The following is a 19,620-nucleotide window of genomic DNA, read 5'->3' on the forward strand; positions in this document are numbered from 1 at the left end:
TGTTCAAAAGCAGAGGATAAAAAAAACCTAACTCTTTCTGGTTTTGTAAGACACATGCTTTACAACTGAAAAGTATAAAAGTACAAAGTACTCAAAATATATAGGCAAACTTAAAGGAAGCTGCTCTTCAGAATGATTTCTTCTCTTGAAACAAGTTTACAGTGACTGTGAAGTATTAGGAAGTGCAAAATATCACTATGCCACTTCTGAAGCATGTGGTAAGCCTTTTGCTGTGATGAGGAAATGACTGGGATAAGCCAACAGCCTATTTCAGAGAAAAAAAAATCTAATTATTTTATAGGGATAATGTACAGTACTACTACCAAAATAATAATAAAATCTACTGTCCAACAGTAGACAAGTAGGAAAATGGCTTGTGTTCCCACTCCTTCCCTTCTGAAAAACAAGTAAAAAGAAAAATTCAGGTTCCAGCACAACATTGATAAATCAAGGTTATTACTATGACCAATGGACCCCAGTTCTGATCCTGAAATCATGAACTATATGTCAACCTAAGTGCACAGTGGACACTTAGAGGAAACTGGGAAGGCTCAGAAATATCAGTAGACTTTCTAGTATTCAGGAACTTTCAACATGTTTCAAACTATGCAAATGTCAAATTCTCCAAGCTAAAAGCAAACCCTCCACAAACACACAGATAGGGAGATTACTAACATTTATTTAACATGTTGAAAATTTGCTAAGCTTAACAAATTGACCTTTAAATTTAGACATTTTAAATCAGGAAATTCTGGTAGATAATAATGCTAGTGAATAAAGTAACTGAATAACCCCCCCACACACACTTCATTAGAGTTTTGATTTTGTAAGTTACAATTTACAAACATATATTAAAAAAGAAGATACCTGATGAAACACTCACTGGATTTCCTACCTGTGTCTAAATGCAGAAATTTGTGTTATATTTTTGTATAGTTTTATCAAAGCTCCTTAGTTATAAAGAACATTCTGCTTCTGTCCTCCACCTTTTATTTTTTGAAAGAGAACTGTGTTTAACTATGACATGACTTTTTGATAGCACTCATATTTCTTCATAAACTTGGGAAAAAAAATACAATCAGAAAAATGTATGCCCCAAACATCTGATAGGCACTGAATGAGTCACTGTGTTATCCTAATGACAGTATGAAGCAATTAATTTCAAAACTATGTAAGAGTACATAATCAAGATACTTTTGATAGGGAAATGCCCCTGCATATTAAAAAATAAAACTGCCTTAGATGTTTTGGGGCGACAAAGAACCCTCCTGTTAGCTGCCTGGTAACATTGTTTAGAGTGGCCATTTCTAACTCATACCCAACAGCCAGTGAAAGATTGAACTGTGGCCCGAAAGAAAGAGTTTTTCCTTTGTTCCATTGCATACCATCAATTAAATGGTTATTGTATTTAAAATGGCACAGGGCTGAGTATTCTCATTTTATGTACCATTTGTTTGCTTCTAGGCACTCAGGGTATTTAGCTACCCACGAATATATGTTGAGAGCAGTAAAATAATACTGCTTCATTTTCAAATGAAGGCATTTCTCTTTTGCAAGTCCTCCATTCCACTTCCCACTAGAAAGACCCTTCTCAGTCCTAACAGACTGGAGAAACATGTATAAACTCTTCATCATATTTGGTCTGACCTACTGATTTTGAGTCTTCTCTTTTTCAGAAGTTAACTGTGCTAGTTTACCAAGCTCAGTGAAACCTGGCTCCTGACTCTAAAGTGTCTATATTACATAAGCTGATATATATATTGCCTATATATTTTGAGAGCATTCCAGAACTTTTGTAAATCCTCCTAGGTCCCTTTTTTTTTTTTTTTTAATAAAGATGGCCACTGCTAAGTATTTATCATGAAGACAATTTTTATTAACAAATATATTAGGATTCCATATGATCTTAGCATAACAAAGAAATTAATTTCATAAATGCTCCATTTTACAAGAACACGGGATGGGTAATAAACAAAATTGCTCATGGAATCCTATACTGTCTCAAAAAGTTGTCTGCAAGTGTCTGCTGAGGTATTTACAAATGATGTGTAATATTTATCTTCTCTATTATATAGATGGTGCTTTAGATGGAGCTTTATTTTTCTTTTTTGAAATCCCCATTAAAACAAAATTCAAGAAACCTTTAAACTTGAACCTCTAATCAATCCCTTTAGTAATTTATTCCTCTGGAATCTCTCTTCATAAAAATGTTTATTTTTTTATGATCAGTATTCTTTGTTAAAGAATTAACATTGCATATGCTTTATTTCTTGCGAAAAATTCAGAGAAAGATTGCTGCTTAAAATTCAAGGGAATTGTCACCTATAATTTTCTTGCATATCAAGATCAAGGCATTCTTTGAAATCATGTAGTCTGTGCAACTGACAGGAAGTTTTAGATAATGCAGATCTTAAACATGTAACAATAATAAACCCAACGAATAATAGTTTAGTGGCAGATTTATTTGGGGATTCAGTAACACTACCATCTTATTTAAACATGATATTTCCTAGTTTTTCCAAAATGCTTTGATATAGAAAGCCTCTTTTTTTTCTTATTGTCAATGTTGTACATGTAAAGAAAGTCAATTATCTGAAATGTATGCTATCTGGATGATCAAAATATTAAGTTAGCAATCCTCTTCTATTAAACCATCTTGAGTTTTGTTTTAAAATTCATGGTTTATTTGAAGAAAATTGTCAGCATCCTATTCATATCAGATTTGAAGGGGTACTAATTTGCTATTCACATTCATAGTAGTGCCTTTAATATAACATTCAGCAAGACCACAAGCTAATAAATATTAAATAAATAAATTATTCTGATTCGCAGCACATCTCCTTAAAGCAAATAGACAAGATGAGTGATAAGGGGAAGAACCTCAAAAGTAATTTCATCACGATAAGTATCTAAAAATTGGAATGCTTTATCTGGTCAGTATCTCAAGCTTCCAGACCTCTTAAGTTTACAATATCCAGGATGGCTTTATTCCCAAAATACTGACGCATGCAAGTCTTGAGCTGGAATTTTCATGAATTTTCATAGTCTATTGCACATAGCTTCATTTCATACATCCAATTCTTACTTTTTTTAGATTGAAAAGATTTTTGCACAAACCAGAGGTCTAAATTGGTGCTTATTTTGGTCTTACAGCTATAAAGAAACAGACTTTTTTCAAAGAACAATTCTCATGTTTACATTTTTGCTTCCTCAACTGAATGCCAGTTAACATTTCAGGTACAAAATACAGTTTAAGTGAAAATTTGAGTCGTTAAGTCTTTAACTACCTTAATGATGGAGCAAAACCAAAGTGCTATTTGTTTTTGCATATTATAAACTGCAAATGTGTTTGGGAAAAATGTTCACACCAGACATTAGCAAGGATGATTTAAATAAAAAGCAGAAGAGGAAATGAACATTTCTAATTGCAAGATCTTCCTAGTTCTCAACTGGGATCGACAGTGATTGACAAGGCAATTGTAAATTTTGACATGAAATCCACTCACTTGCTGCCTCATTGATTCTATCTGGGTACCTTTTGATGTGCACAAGTATACTGCAAAATATACATAGCACAAAAGTACAAAGCAGTTATAAAGAGACTGAATAGTGGGTAACACACACAAAAAGATCACAAGGAATAACAATGAACTAGACTAAGCATGAGTATGCCGTTGTAGGTAACACGCTTTTAAGACATGCAAGCAGTCCTCAATGAGGTGAGGAAGGGGCAACTTCCCCCACTCCCTGAAACAGCTCCGTGGCATTGCTTAGTCATTACCTTCCAACTCCCTGTTTTTCCTTTTAATTCCATATGTTTCTATGTCAGTGATTTTTTTTTTTTTCCCATCTTCAGTCCTTGACCTGCTATGTAAGCCCCTCTCAACAAACTAACTTCAGTCTACAGTTTTACTGTTCTTTTCTTCTGTGGTTCATCTCTACGGTTTGTCCTTGGTCTGAGCCAAGGTTATGCAGCTTCATCATATGAGACCTCAGCCTGGGATCAGAGGGAGCACAATCTTGGGGACGGGGAAGGTTATGCTGCCACATACAACACTACAGGCATCTGCTCGCATCTACCCCCTCAGACTGCTACCTGCTTTCTTTCCTATTATTGCTATGCTATCACAGAGCTGAAATAAATTTTAAAGACACAGAAACAACATCCATTGAAAGACTAAGCAACAGGTTGACAAAGGATGCAAATACTTGTGGATAGTTATTACCAGGATTATACTTGGACTTTTATGCAAAGCCATGTGGGTTTCATAAAGTATGTTTGAATTTAAAAAAAAAAAAAAACAAAAATGCTGAAACATATAGGACATGGGAAATCTTTTATGATTTAATATACTTTAAAATACATACCTATCACATCCTTCAAAACTACAGACAGCTTAGTAACTGCTACTCTTTAAACCCAACCCTTTTCCTTCGTAACTGCAATGAGGATGTCTTTACTGTCCTTTGTCTTTTCTGTTAGAAGAAATACAGGACTACTCAAAGGAAGCAAAACTTTATAATATTAGCTTTATTCACACACTTCCACCCCAAACACCAAAACTCTTGTTTGAATGTTTCCCTCCAACTTTGAGACTGTTTGCTGAATTCAATGAAATTTTGCAAAGGAGAAATAATCTCAAAGATACATGTTTCTTATGAGGTTTGTAAAAACAGGAAGCCAGAGAGAAGAGAGAGAACTCAGGTTAAGAGCAGAGTATGACCTTAATTTTCTTTATAGGCATCAGACAGTACTTATCCACAGAGATGTCCAAAATTCTGCCACTTGTGAAACCATTTTTCTGCACACTCCTCCCCCTTCATTAGTTCATCAGTACCCCCACATGCCTTTTCTTACATGCTTTAGTACTTCCCACAGCCCACAATCCACTATCCCAGGAAATCGAAATTATTTTACTAAAGGTATATCTACTACAAGATCATGATAAAAGTAATGCAGAAGCAATCCATCCTGCTGCCCCACAGAGCAGAAGATAAATGTTATGCTTATGTCTAGATCTGTAAGTAATATATTACTTAAGAAAAGGAACCTCTTAGGATAAGGCTATAGTACAAGCTACAATTTATCTCTGCAGCAGTGCCCACTCTCCCCCATTCTGCCACAGGTCAAAGACTTACTGGACTTCTGTGGAACTTTTCATTTAATAAAAAGAAAAAGGGAACAAAATTTCTTCTTCTATGATTATTTTATTACTTTCAGAATTTGCAATGTTGAATCACTGTAATATCTAGAAGGGTAGTACCATTTCAACCTGTTCAGATCTGTTTCTCTAAAATGTGTTCAATTTCTTATCAGCTAGGCTACTGAAGGGCATAATGATAGTGTAAATAACTTTTGTAAGAAATGTACTTTTAAACATTTGTAAAACCCTGGATTTTGCCTAATCTAAGCCAAAACTGCAATGCTCTCCTGAAGTGAAATGGAACTCTGCCCATTCAAGCCAGTGGAGGACCTGATCTCAAATCTTTTCTTATCCAAACACAACAGGTAACTTTTCTACAGGGAACAATTTGCTGAACAACAATTTTTTCCTTATTTCTTTATAGTGATTCTAAGTAGACCTCTCATAGAACTTATCATACACTTGCAATACCTGCAGATGTATTATTGCTTTCAGTGGCAGGACTAGGTATAGAAGAGATTATTATTTCTAAAAATTTTATGATGATCTGTCCTTTTATGTAGTTTGAGCCACAAATTCTGTCTGGAGCTTTAGAACCAAGATCTGTAAGCTCTGTCTGAGATACAGGATGACAAGATGCTCAACCCAATAATGAAACCCACCAAATATCACGGCAGAAGAAATATTCCTGAGGGAACTTTACTAGCTTGATTTGCAGCAACTGACCTTAAGGCACCTAAATGTTGAACGGCGCATGAGACTTAGCCTTAAGCACCTACATTCTGTGGATCTTTTTGTGGATCCAGGCCAACATAATTAAGAATTCTAACTGATCCCACATAGCAGCTCCAATGATTTTTAGCTTTGATTTTCAGCTCTCTAACCATGTACAAAGTAATGGACCCAAGAGAAATATATAAATCCCCATATTTTAGGCCAGACTGACCTCTAACTGTCAAGAGTTGGGAGGAAATTTTGTCTGGAAATGTTATGTCTTAATTGTCTCTTGCAGGGTTTCTTGAGTTTCACTGTAAAGCACCAGCCAGAACAAATTAGTAGTTTGATTCAGAAGAGCATTGCCTGTGCCTATACCTGAGCTTTTTTAGGCACTAGTCTCAAAACCTAGCACCTAACTTTCAGCTGCCCAAGTTTCAATTTTAAGAAATAAAAAAACAGTTAAATTTAAAATATTTTTAATAATCACAGAATGGTATGAAGTAAAATGCTTTTCTACTATTAATTTCTAAATGAGTTCTAGAAGTGAGAGCAGCTTTTTTATTATTATAATGTTCATTAAACAATCCTCTCACTACAACCCTATTATTCAACATTTTTAAAAGAATGAATAGAGTCAGATTTGAAAATATTCCTTGTTTATACATAGCTGCTCTGAGGTACTGCAATGTAATTAGGGAAAAACACATCCAAACACAAAATTTGGGCAGGGATTCAAACAAGCAATGTTTCTTGACTTTAGAGGAGTCTCTTGCTTTATGAATATATCTTATCCGTCCTCAGAACATTACCAAAAGCATGGCATGCAATTTATAACAGCTAATTTTGTACTAGCTTTTAAAATCTGAAATTATTTAAGATTTTAATGCAGGATAAATACTGATCCCTTAAATGGTTTATATTTTTTTGGAACAGTTATACTTTTAAAATATGTTTTGCAAAAACATTATTGTACAAACAATAGAACTGCTGAAGTGTTTGGCAGCTAAGTATATCATGCAGGGGAGAGACCCTCAAACTTCTACCTATATAGTTTGTCCATGAACCTTTTTCAGATTGTTAGTTGTGTAAAATCTGCAAAGATAACTACGTCTGATTGTTATTTTAAAATTAAATAGGTTAACAAGCAGTGTCTCAAATAAAAGAGTTCTAGATCGAAGATTCTTATCTTCCAACAAGATTAATTAGGTAACTGCTATAAATCTGTACACTATTGTTACTATACAGCATTTAGGAAATCCTAATAGATTTATTTAAGATTAATTTTAGTTATTTTATTATTGATAACTTTGTAGGGTTTTATTCTTTGTAAAAATTCATAGATCAGAAACAATAGGACTTATGAGACTGGTCTGTTGACTGCTGTTACCTAGTGGTTCTTTAAGGCTCAGTTCTACCAAAATATCTCTCTACACTTCCTTATTACTGCTTTCTTGTGTGTGTGTTGGACTTCTCAGACATTAGAACACAAGCACTGAAGGACCTGAAGGAGTATCTTTTCTGATTGGGGCTGTCATTATCTGTCCTTTACATTCCTACCCTTTATTCCTATGAGAACATTAGCCTGAAAGACATGGTATCTAGGTTAAAGCAGGGAGTGAAAATCAGACTGGCATCTGGATTCAAGTTAGTCCTGAGCAACTTAAATAAATGCTGAAATACTCGAGTGAATTCTATCTTTCAATTGCACGAAAAGTCCAATTTTTCAGCTAGGAAGGATGGAGCTAGCCAAACCATGCTTTTTTTTTGTTTGTTTGTTTTTTGTTTGTTTGGTTGGTTTTTTTTGTCTTGCTACAATAAGAAGCAAATTGTTTTATAAACAGACAGACATTGGGACAAGTTTGTTGTGTGCCATAATGACTTTCCCTGACAAGTTGGGCTATGAAAACTCTACGGGAAAAACAACATTCTGAATCTTTGCTCTTCTTTCTCCTGTATGACTAGTAAGTGTTAAAAAGCAACCAAAGAAAAAAAAGAAAAAAAAAAAAAGAACAAAAGAACACACATTTGACTGCAAAACCAAAACCAGATCCAAAGCTTCTCATCTAGTTCTTCTTCCATAAAAAGGCACAGCTGGTGGCTTTTAATCCAGGTCCTATTCAATACCTTCATGTTGTTAACACAATCAATTCTATCTTCATGCTACTCAAGCATTACAGTTTTAGGAAAGCAACATACATTAAAAAAAATTTGCTTAGAGCTGCCAAGTCTGCCTTTCCAGTGAGGCCTAATACCCCAAGAGCCATCTGCTTTCTTCCATGGACATATTCTGTCCTGATACTCTGTCATTCAAAACACTGTTGGGGAGTTGCAGGGATACAGAGTTCTTTCTGCTTAAGCATGCAAGTCTGGTACTCCATCTAGGTCTCTATCCTAGGTACAATGGATAGTTACCGTATTTGTTAGCAATCAAACACCTGACAATATTGCTTTTCTGAACAATAGTTCGAAATAGTGGTTCCTCTATTCTCTTTTAGCAGTACAGCTATTTTAAAGGAACATTATTATGCAAGCTATGCTTAGTAAGGTATATTCCAAAAAGCAGCTGATTCCTTAATGCTTGTTGATACAAAGAAAATAAGCTACGTATAAGCAGATGGGAAATTCACAGCTGTTTAATACAGTAAATTGAAGTTTCACTAACAGTGGATCTACCATGGAAAAAACATTTTCAAACATTTCACAATGTAGGAAGCATTGGGAGGAACAAGAAAATTATTTTAGTTTGTCCATATCCTGCATTAGCACTATAAGCATTGTATGATTTAATTACAGTTTACCCAATAGTTATGTTAGACATAAAGAAACTTGGGGGGGGTGGGGGTGGGGGGATGGGGGGGGAGGGTGTGCGGAGCGTAGGAAAAAAAATCAGCATATGTTCTTGGATGTAAGGAATAGCTTCTATATGGGAATCACTGAAGAGTCCTGCTCTATTTAGCTTTGGAGAAAAAAAGACTGAGATTGGTAAGGACAGAAGTAGAGATCACTAAAGAGTTCATAAATATCCATAAAATCAGGGATGGCACAGAGAACACAAATAGGAAATAATAATTTAAATTTTGCATTGATTAAAAAAAAAAAAAAGACAACACCAATAGAAGTCAAAAGTTAAAAAATCGGAAACAAGCTAAAACTGTTTGGTTTTTTTTCTTCTCTTTTCACATGCACAGGATTTGTGGAACAAATTGCCAAAGGATGTAGTGGGACCAGATGACAGAAATGTGTTAAAAAGGATATCAGACAATTTTTCAAGTATAGGATCTTTGGTTCTGAGGCAACGTATAACTTAGTAAGTCTGTAAACTGATGAATGCTGGAACCTGAGAGCTTCCTGAGAAATCATCAGCTCAATGCTTGCCATGAATTTATCTTTTCTAAAAAGATCCAGGGTGATGATGAAGGCTGAATTCTGGTCTGATCCACAAGGATAGTAAATAAAGTTTGGTCAGTTATGTTGGTACAAAAAGCCAGCCCCCTGGAAATACTTTTTACATTGTATAGTCTTTGTAAAACAGAGATGGAGTGTAGGAACAGGACAAAGATGTCAGAGGGGTCACGGTGCTTTTTTCTAACATGGTGATTTCTGTGTTTCTTGTGCTAATTGTTATGTCTCCTGAATTCCCAGATTATTCATTTTCTGCCTAATTAGTTTGCAGTAACATATTCTGCACTATCCTGTTCTTGTTAATTATAATTATGTTAAGAAATCATGACATTAACATTTTCTTGGTGTATTAGTAACATCGATCATCAAAATGTACTAATATATTTGCCACAAAAATATATTTAATCAAAGTTTTTTTTCCCTTTACAAAGCCTCCTAACTCATTTTTGTTTCAAAGGCTGTTATTTAGAATGACAAAACCCCCCCAGTTTCTTCACCAAAAGTCAGCATAATTCCAGTGAGCTCTAGAAGACCCGAGCGTTAATCCTGCACAGTACTTCCACATGAAAAACATCAAGCCCTGAAAAACCGTACTCAGTTTCAGGGTCCAAAATAGAAATTAAACCAGAGAATCACACCCCAAAAATTTGAACTGCGGTCATGTAAGCCAGATGGTGGCAGAAAAAGGTCAGTAACAATTGATTGCAATGGAGCTGCTCAAGTGAATACAGATAATCTGACTGAAAAGGTGATGCAGGCTTAGATCCTAAGTTATTAACACAAACACCTGTAAGAGGCATGGTATACTGAGAATGCTTATATTGTCCTGGTATCAGTCATATGTTAGATCCAAGTTTATTATTAAAAAAAAAAAGAAATCAAAATGTGATTAATATTCAGATAGCAAACATCACAACCTTCACCTCAGAGTTACTTGCAAGGGGGCTGCAACAATCTGTTTTATTATTCAGAACTGTCTAATCATTAACAATCCAAAACATTTGTTTGCAACAGCTTTATAGAGGTGACACATGACAATAACCCTATTCAAAGACATTACAGGCATTATTTTATTCACCTTTTCATCAAAATCCAGTACCTTTTCCTTATAATAGTTGCACAGCGGTATGAGAAGTGGGAAGTTCTACGCCTTTGCAAACTGTTAGCATTGTCAGACTTCCTCTTCAATAGCAACTAAATACTGAAACTTCATTATAAAATTCCTGCTTCTTTTCACAATTTATAAGAGATGCCAAAGTACAGTACTTTAAAAAAAATACTTGACAATGAAGAAGACAAGCCCTGTTGTTCTGATTAATTTCCCTTTTTTTTTTCCTTTGGGAAATACAGAAACCAGGATTTATCAGAAGCATCATAGGTAAATACTTTTTTTTTTTTTTTTTTTTTTTTTAATAGGAAGGTGTTATTTATAATAAAGCCAGGTAACTCATTAGGTTTAAGGAACTACCACTAAAACCTCCAAATAGCGCCAGGTAATTTTGAGTTTTATGAACTTTGTGAGAAAGACACCACTAGGATTTTTTGTAATGCCACAGTTCAGAAAGGGCAGAAATTAGAAGGCTCAGAGCCTGCATTTACTTCGCTTTCTTCCTGCCATAAGTCTCCTGAGCACAGAATTACAAAGAAAAAGAAAAGCTGAGGTGGGCAACGTGAATACACACTTAAAAATCACACCCAAGAAACTGTACCCCTTTCAGGTGCCCAGGCGCCGGTGGCAGCAACAGCGACCCAAACTGGTGCAACGTATAGATTTTTGTGTTTTGAAATTGTTTCCTGTACTTTTTGTTTCTTTTTTTTTTTAAATGAATATTTTCCTATTTCAAATTAAAACATACAAAATTATTTTCTTCTAGAGGATTTCTATTTTTTGTTCAGGTCTGCATATGCATGGTAATTCCAACAGCAATAATGCAAACTTAAAAACGAGAGATTTTTTTGCTTCAGCTCCCAGCTATGAATCAGTAAAAAAAGACACAGAGAGCTTTAACCCCCAGCCCCTAGATAATCATAGATGGGACACATGCTGGTTTAGCCACCCGGTGTAATGTACAATAGACTGAGGGTACTTCCAGCTGTGCCAGCTGTTGAACACCTCAGGGGAGCATTACAGAAGCTGACTGCCACCATGGCACAGAAGAGTTCGTTCCCTGCTCTTTTCTTGATCTCCATCATCTTCTGGTCATGACTTGTGATGCTGGCTGCTGACAAGCTGAGTGATGTAAGAACTAATACCACAGCACTATCTCAAATAATCCTGTCAAGTTGGGTGTTCTGCTAGTTTAGGGTCACTTTGTACTGATATGAAGGGGCAAAAAAAAAGAAAAAAGAAGCCATGCTGTGATGAGCAGCTGAACTTCGCTGCTTTTAGGACCTGCACTACTTAAAGATCATTGCATACTTTGCAATATTTACATGGACAGTCATGCTGAAAAGAAGCAAGATAACATGTCTTTTTGAGTTATTTTTGGTGCAGTAATAAATACAGAACAGTAGAAAGTACTACAAAATACACTGAACAGTACATAGTAAGACTCTAATTTCAATGGAAGTGCTCTGATAGACAAGTAAAGAGAACAGGGAAGACAGAATTTTTTCTTAAAGGAACTTTGGAATTTTGACACAGAATTATGTCACTGAATTACAGTCATATCTTTCTTTTTCATGTATGAAATGCAATTGCTTTTAATAATATGTGGAAAATGAAGTGGTGATGACAGCAAGTAATGTTTTAAGGGTGTTTTTTGTTTTTTTTTTTTTGAGGGGCTGCTTTGCAATAATTCATGGAGAATTGGAAAAAAAATATATTTGTCAAAAAGTTTCGAAGCTCCTCTTCCCCCTAATGTTTCATGACATTTTTGTTGTTATTTTGTACTTGGTTGCTTTCACTGAGAAATCATTCTTTTAATTGCATTGTGAAGCAGTTATTTATTACTTTTGAAATAATCTGCATACTGGAAAAAATATTTCTAGCAATGCAAAGCTTATCCTCCAAATGACTTTTTCCATCCAAAATCTTTTTTTTTAATTACTAATGGATGCATAAATCAATATTGAGAGATAGTTGGTATGAAATAATGACAGAAGGGCATTAAGTTTCCCTGCCAAATCCTTCAAGAGACATTATGCAGGTAAAATACAAATGCGTATTTCTTGATATAAAGCTCAAGACTGAAATTTCAAGTACAACATACAATTAAAAGAAATATAGTTCCACCAGTATGCAAGAAAGTTACCTAACAGCCAATTAAAACAGTGTTTGAATTCTCCTCCCCCCATTTTCTGCACATGCACAAATCGTAGCTTATGGTAAATGAAAAAACAGCCAACACCTACTTAACATAGCTTATGTCTGTAAAGTTACAAAACTGAGTTTTAAATTTGAGATCAATGATGATGTATCTATTAACCCATTAGATAAGTTTTCACATTTGATACATCACCACTTGCTAAACCTCACAGCTGGGTATCAAAACTGAGGTAGAAACCATTAATACTAATAGCAAAAAGGTAGTAAGACGTTTTCTTAGGTGGCCTTTCAGCTGTATACCTCAATGTATGAACCCTTATCTTGTCAAATTTTGGTAAGACAACCATCTGTTTATTTTTTGTTTTAACTAGTCACAGAGACAAACAGGCTATCATAACCCAGTGCTGTTCTTTCTCTCTTAGACGGTAACTTTCATGTCTTAAGTTTTCCATGGACAGCTAGCTGTAAGGAAACTTCTCTTGAAACCATTCCAATACAACAGAGTGGAGCCATTTTATCAGGCATCTGCCTCAGATGTGTAGGACTATGCTACTCAGTGCTAAAAAGTAGCATTTGATGATGTCTGCCACGGTGGAGACCAGGATCTGGTTCTGTGAATTTCCCTGCTCTGCTTTATCCATATCTTACGCTAGATTGGAAGAAAAAATTGTTCACAGGTAGTTATCTGCCCCCCAGCCAAGACATGGTAAGAAAAATAAGAACAGAACAGAACAGAATAGAATAGAATAGAATAGAATAGAATAGAATAGAATAGAATAGAATAGAATAGAATATTTCAGCTGGAAGGGACCTACAATGATCATCTAGTCCAACTGCCTGACCAATTCAGGACTGACCAAAAGTTAAGCAAACACGTTGTTAAGGGCATTGTCCAAATGCCTCTTAAAAACCGACAGTCATGGAGCATCGACCACCTCTCTAGGAAGCCTGTTCCAGTGTTTGGCCACCCTCTTGGTAATGAAATGCTTTCTAATATATAGTCTTAACATCCTCTGGCACAGCTTTGAACCATTCCTATGTGTCCTATCACTGGATCCCAGAGAGAAGAGCTCAGCACCTCCCTCTCCCCTTCCCCTCCTCAGGAAGCTGGAGAGAGCAATGAGGTCGCCCCTCAGCCTCCTTTTCTCCAAACTAGACAAGCTCAAAGTCCTTACCCACTCCTCATAGGACATTCCTTCCAGACCTTTCACCAGCTTTGTTGCCCTCCTCTGGACACAATCAAGGACCTTCACGTCCTTCTTAAATTGTGGGGCCCAGAACTGCACACAGTATTCAAGGTGAGGCCACACTGATGCTGAATATGGAATAATCACCCTTTCTGACCGTCTGGTTATGCTGTGTTTGATGCACCCCAGGATGGGGTTTGCCTTCTTGGCTGCCAGGGCCTCATATTGAGCCTGCTGTCGACCAGCACCCCCAGATGCCTTTCTGCAGGGCTGCTCTCCAGCTGCTTGTCTCCCAGTCTGTACTTGAGTCTGGTGTTACTCCATCCAGACACAAGTACAAGCAAGGTTCTAAACAGGCAGTGAAAGTTCTTCAAGATTATTTCAAGAAGACCAAATAATGTGGTCAAACTTGTTTTCCAGGAAAGTCTAAACTAGCTCACTTTTCCAGAATATCTCACATGATCTGTCAGGTTACTCAAGAAGGTAATTTGGATAACAGCTCTATTAAGATTCTCAGAGGTAAACAGATGCTATGAGCATTTCTACACGTTAAGGTTTTTCAATACTGAGGCATTCAATATACAACCAAAAGTACAGTAAGCAGACAGTCTTATAACTAGAAACGAAGGAAACTAGAGGTATTTGCACTCAGCTGTAGCTTAAGTGCCTCCCCCAGCTCTTTCTTCATAGACAAAAGGATACTAAGGTACTTTGGTAAAGCTCTAAAGTACCTTTGTAATCTTGAAACTGGGTAATAAACTTCTAGGAGTCTTATCCAACTACTTGAACATCTCCAACCAATTCTAGCTTATCAAAAACAACGCACCTGAAACACAGCACCTCACAAGTGCAAGCCATTTAACCTTCCTTTAGCACCTACTTGCACATAGGCATTCTCTTCACAATTTCCAATGACTCATATTTAGCTTTCTTTTTCTTTCTCTTTTTCTTTTCAAGCAGCAGGACACTGATAGAGACCATCTTCTCCACTGATGTCATAATGCTGAAACAAGCAATAGTTTCCCCTGCTGTGTTAAGACACATGCATGTTCTGAGGAGTCCAGTATCATATAACAGGCCTATGGGAAAATGCTATGGGCTATGGAATAAAATAATATTTAATTGATGTAAAACACTGCATCCTCTGCTATTAGCTTTAAAACCTATTTTGATTATTCTAGTTTTCAGAAAGCAGGTGGTTTTAAATGTTATTTCAACATTCTCCTTATTAAGAATGTCCATAATTTACTTTTTGTGTCACATCACATCTGAAAATAGTTCACTACTTAACTATGAAAAATCCCATTATCCACCTAGCCTGACACTGAGGTTAATGTTGATGCTGTTTTCCTTTTAGTTAATGGGCTACCCTTTTCACAATCCCTTTACTAATTTCCTCTTATCTAAGTCTACAAATTTACCTTGTAGTACTGTACCAAGTGCTTTTGACCAGCTAGGAGAAAGACACATTCATTTTGTCCACAAAAATCACTACACTTATTTAACAAAAAAACCCACCCAACACCTCCCCCATGCCAAAGAAACAACAACAAAAAGATTTAGAAGTTAGTTTGTCATGATCTACTTTTCCATTTAATCTCATTTCAACTATTGTTTGCCTCTTAATTTGTTCAGGAGTATTGCTTACTCTTGGCCAAGTGTCAACAGCATGATACTTTTTGTTCTTGCTCTTGCCAGTGTAGATTTTCACCTAGCAACAAGTGGTGCTATTTGGTGCGATCATACGAATCATACTTATGCAATTTAAATATAAAACTCTCACCCATTGTACAAAATAAAAAAAACCTATAATTAGAGTTATCTGCAACTTGAAGGTTATACAAAGTTCAACTACAGCTTTAGACTGACAGACAGATAAAGTGATGCAAGAACATACATCCCTATGCAGTGATGGAAAGAAAGTCCAAAAGACTGCTTTTAGCCCCGTATGACCTGTGGTAACCATAAAAATATTGCTTAGTCAAGCAGGAATATAGCTGCTAGGACTCGAGCCACTGAGATATTTTTGGATAACAGAAGATATAATGTGTTGTGAGTGTAGTTCACCAAAATGTCAGGTTTAAGAATAATTCCACCAAAATGTGAGGTTTAAGAATAATTCTAAGTGGGTAGAATTTGTTACAAAATAAACTTTGACCATCTTTAAAGTCTTTTTGTCTTGTTATGTTCATTACCTTGTGCTTTAAAGTCTTTTTGTCTTGTTATGTTCATTACCTTGTGCTACATCATGCTAACCATAAAGAATGGCAAGACAGTTAATGTACTTAGCAAACCCTTAAAGAAAAAACAAACAAACCACCACCATCAAACCCAAACAAAATATCCAAACAGGCTAATTCCTATCCTTACTTTTTAACAAATCTCAGTATTTGAGCAAATAGCCTTTAGAAAGCTCAGGTTTTGAAAATTAAGTCCGTTTAAAAAGTAAAGCATCTTGAAGAGACACCCAGGAATAACTGACAGATCCTATGACTGCTACTTAAAATGCTGAATATGTCTGCACTATGCTGCTATGAAATTTCTAGACAAACAGGGTCCTAAAAGCAAGAATTTGCCATAAAACCTTTTGCACACACACAATAATGAAGTCTACACTAGCAGTCAAAAGATGTGGAATAATAATCAGGGTCTGATTTAAGGCAGAATCCCATGTTAACAGCAAAACTGGAGTTTCTGAAAAGCTGTATAACAGAAGTTGTTAACGTTCTGTCACTATTATGTGCTCAAGATGTAACTTATTAGGATATATATTTTTTCAAATGGCTTTTCATAGAATTCCCCATGACAGGCTGCTGATTAAACCTTGGACAATTTAGATCCAGGGTATAGCATGATGATAAATAAAAGTGTAACTGAGAGACAGAAAAAAGAGTATTTCTGAGAATTTTAGAAAAGTTGTTCAACTCTGGGATTTAAGGAAACTGTCCACTGCTTTTTACTACTACTCCATACAGCTTTAACATTTAAAGTTGCTCATGAAACAAAATAGGGAAATGGTAAACACAAAAGTCAACATCAAAGCGAGGTGGACAAGGTTTAGAATTACTGTATAAGCAAACTAATTTAGAGCAAACAAAATTAAATATATATTAGTATAGTTAGGCTTATATTAGTATTTCTACAGAGATGAATGTTGATTGAATATACAGCTGGGGAGAAGGGTGAAGGACGAATGTTGCAAGAAATGGGAAAAGTAAGATGGTGCTTGTATCACTAATCTCTCTGCATCTCTTGTGTATAGGAGAAAAAGAGAACAAGAGAATGAAATATGCTTAGCGTGACTACTAAATACTGAGTAGCTTCAGGTGCTGTATATCTGCTAGTAATAGTAAAGTAAATTCCTAAAAATGACACAAAAGATAAAAGGCTAGTGGTGATGCTAGAGTGGGACCATCAGTGGCATATGTAGTCTAAGACTTTTCCCCAACAGTATCTGATAGCACGTGACTCATGGGACGATGCAAGACATCATCACAGTCTTCCCCCAAATTATTATTTAAATCAGCGTCTCCTTCCTCTGCCCTCTCTCAGTGGGCTGCTTACATTCAGAGAGAGGATGGCTCTGCCTTGTCCAAAACCTGTGAGATTTACTCATTGTTAATGCCATGCCATGACTTGGATGGTTTTTTTTTTCATTCACTCCTGTCCAACCTTTTTTAAAGCCCTCCAACATGTCAAATTGTCTGACATTTTGTGCAATTAATTTTTCAGATTCCTTGTGTGGTTCAGGAAAACATCACTCTCTTAACTTTAAATCAGACACTTTAAAGTTGATTAAGTGCAATCCCACTTTTGTACTATGAAAATGCAGGGACATAAATGCCTTTCCTCCTCCTACCCTCTTAATACCACTTATTAACACATATAAATGTCTCCTCTCTAAATACCACCTCCACTATCTGGCGTGAAGCCTTCAGTGTGGAATGGCAGAAATTTGGGAAGAACTGCACAGGGGTGTGCTTCAGGATCAGGCAGCTGCAGCTGTATGTTATTCCCCAGGTTCTTAATTCCTCAATGTGCACAGAAAAAGCGCAAGAGTGCCATTTAGCCTTCTTCCATCAGACCTGCTCATGGAAGCTGGTAAAGGAGAATCCCATATAAAGAAATCTATTGTCTGTTTCAACACATCCAAAGACTAGAAATTTCCCCAGCCTTTATCCTAAGAAAATCACCAAATAGCAGAAACATGAGTTTTGAAAGAAGCCAGCAACAGCTACGCTTTTGAGGAAATGAGAATGATCAGCTCTCCCTTCCTAAGCTTCAACATTTGTTACCTATCCAATGGCTGCACCAGCGGGAAGATAAACAGCTGAGATGCCAGCTGAGAATTGGGCTGAAATAATTTTGATGAGTAGACCCCATTTAAAACTCTGCTCTTAGCCATTCTTTGGGGATTTACATTTCCTCATTTCCATGTCCCCATTACATAAATACCGTATGTTTTAAATCTTTCTTCATTTGAATGTGTTTCCATGTTTCCAGGTATTTTCTTCATTCATCTCTGCTCTTATGCTGCCATGTACAGAACTAAACCAGCATTTCAGGGAAGACAAGACCGATATGTGCTGCAGCATTTTTCAGTATTTTTCTTTATGCCACATGTCCCTAACATTTTGTTCACTTTTTGAATGTTTTCTAATTTACCAACACAGCAAAGCAAACCTTAGAAGAATGAGTTACAGAGCACTGCTTTTATTTATGAAGCACAGAAAGAAATGGTTAATATAACTGAGCCATAAAAAATCTTAATTTTGGGACAAATAACACAATTTGATTCATCATCCATTATAACTCATATCAGACAGAAAAGACTCAAATGCAAGAAGGTAGTGTAGGGAGATGATCCAGAGCGAGTAGCAGTGTGTTGGTTGGGGGTCTGAACTTTCATTGTGCTGGGCCTGAGCTTGCTCAGCAACAGCAACAGCATCATGACACCGCTGGGCAGTGACAACAGGCAGGGCGTATAAACCACCCTGATTATATGCCGAGGCAGGGTGTATAAACCGCTCCCTGATTATACGCTGAGGCAGGGTGTATAAACCACTCCCTGAGAGACCAGTTCAAGTGCTGCTGAGTCACGGCTGGCCTGCGCCTTGGTGATCTGCCCTGATTTGGGACGCCAGGTTAAAGATACTTCCGTGGGAACTGAGTGATACCGACTGGGCAGGTTATAAGGAATTTGGACTAGAAGTACAAGAGGCCCCACTCGCATGGTGGTGTAATTGCTGTCTAACTAATCAGTGCCTTACCCTAATAACCTCACTTTATGCCTCAGACTCAGAACCCCATGCCTTCAAGAGGTAGATTGCGGCAGAGGGTCTGACTGCAACAGGTAGGAAAAGATTTTTACAACACTGTACTAGGTCTGGCTGGGATGGAGTTAATTTTCTTAATAGCAGTGCTTATGGTGCTGTGTTTTGGATTTGTGACTAAACCAGTGTTGACAGCACAGCAGTGTTTTGGCTAATGCTGAGCAGTGCTTGCACAGCAGCAAGGCTTTCTTTTTCCCACTCTGCCCCTTCCCAGCAAGTGAGTAAGGGGGGGGGATGCAACTGGACAGCTGACCAGGGTTGACCAAAAGGATATTCCATGCCATATACTTTCACGCTCAGCAATAAAACCTCAGGGTGGAGGACAGGAGGGGGAAATGTTGGGTAGGTAGCCATTGCTTAAAGACAGGCTGGGCATCAGTCCATTTGTCAGAGGTGGTGAGTGACTGACTGCCTTTGCATCACTTGGTTTTTTTTGTTGTTTTTTTTCTTCCTCTTTCCTTATAAAACTATCTCTACCTTGATCCATGCGTTTTTTTGCTTTTGCTCTTCCTATTTTTTCCCCCTATCCCACTGGTGAGGGGGAGTAAGAAAGCAGCTGTGTGTTGCTT

Source organism: Buteo buteo, chromosome 20, assembly GCF_964188355.1.
Source record: "Buteo buteo chromosome 20, bButBut1.hap1.1, whole genome shotgun sequence".
Classification (NCBI taxonomy): Eukaryota; Metazoa; Chordata; class Aves; order Accipitriformes; family Accipitridae; genus Buteo; species Buteo buteo.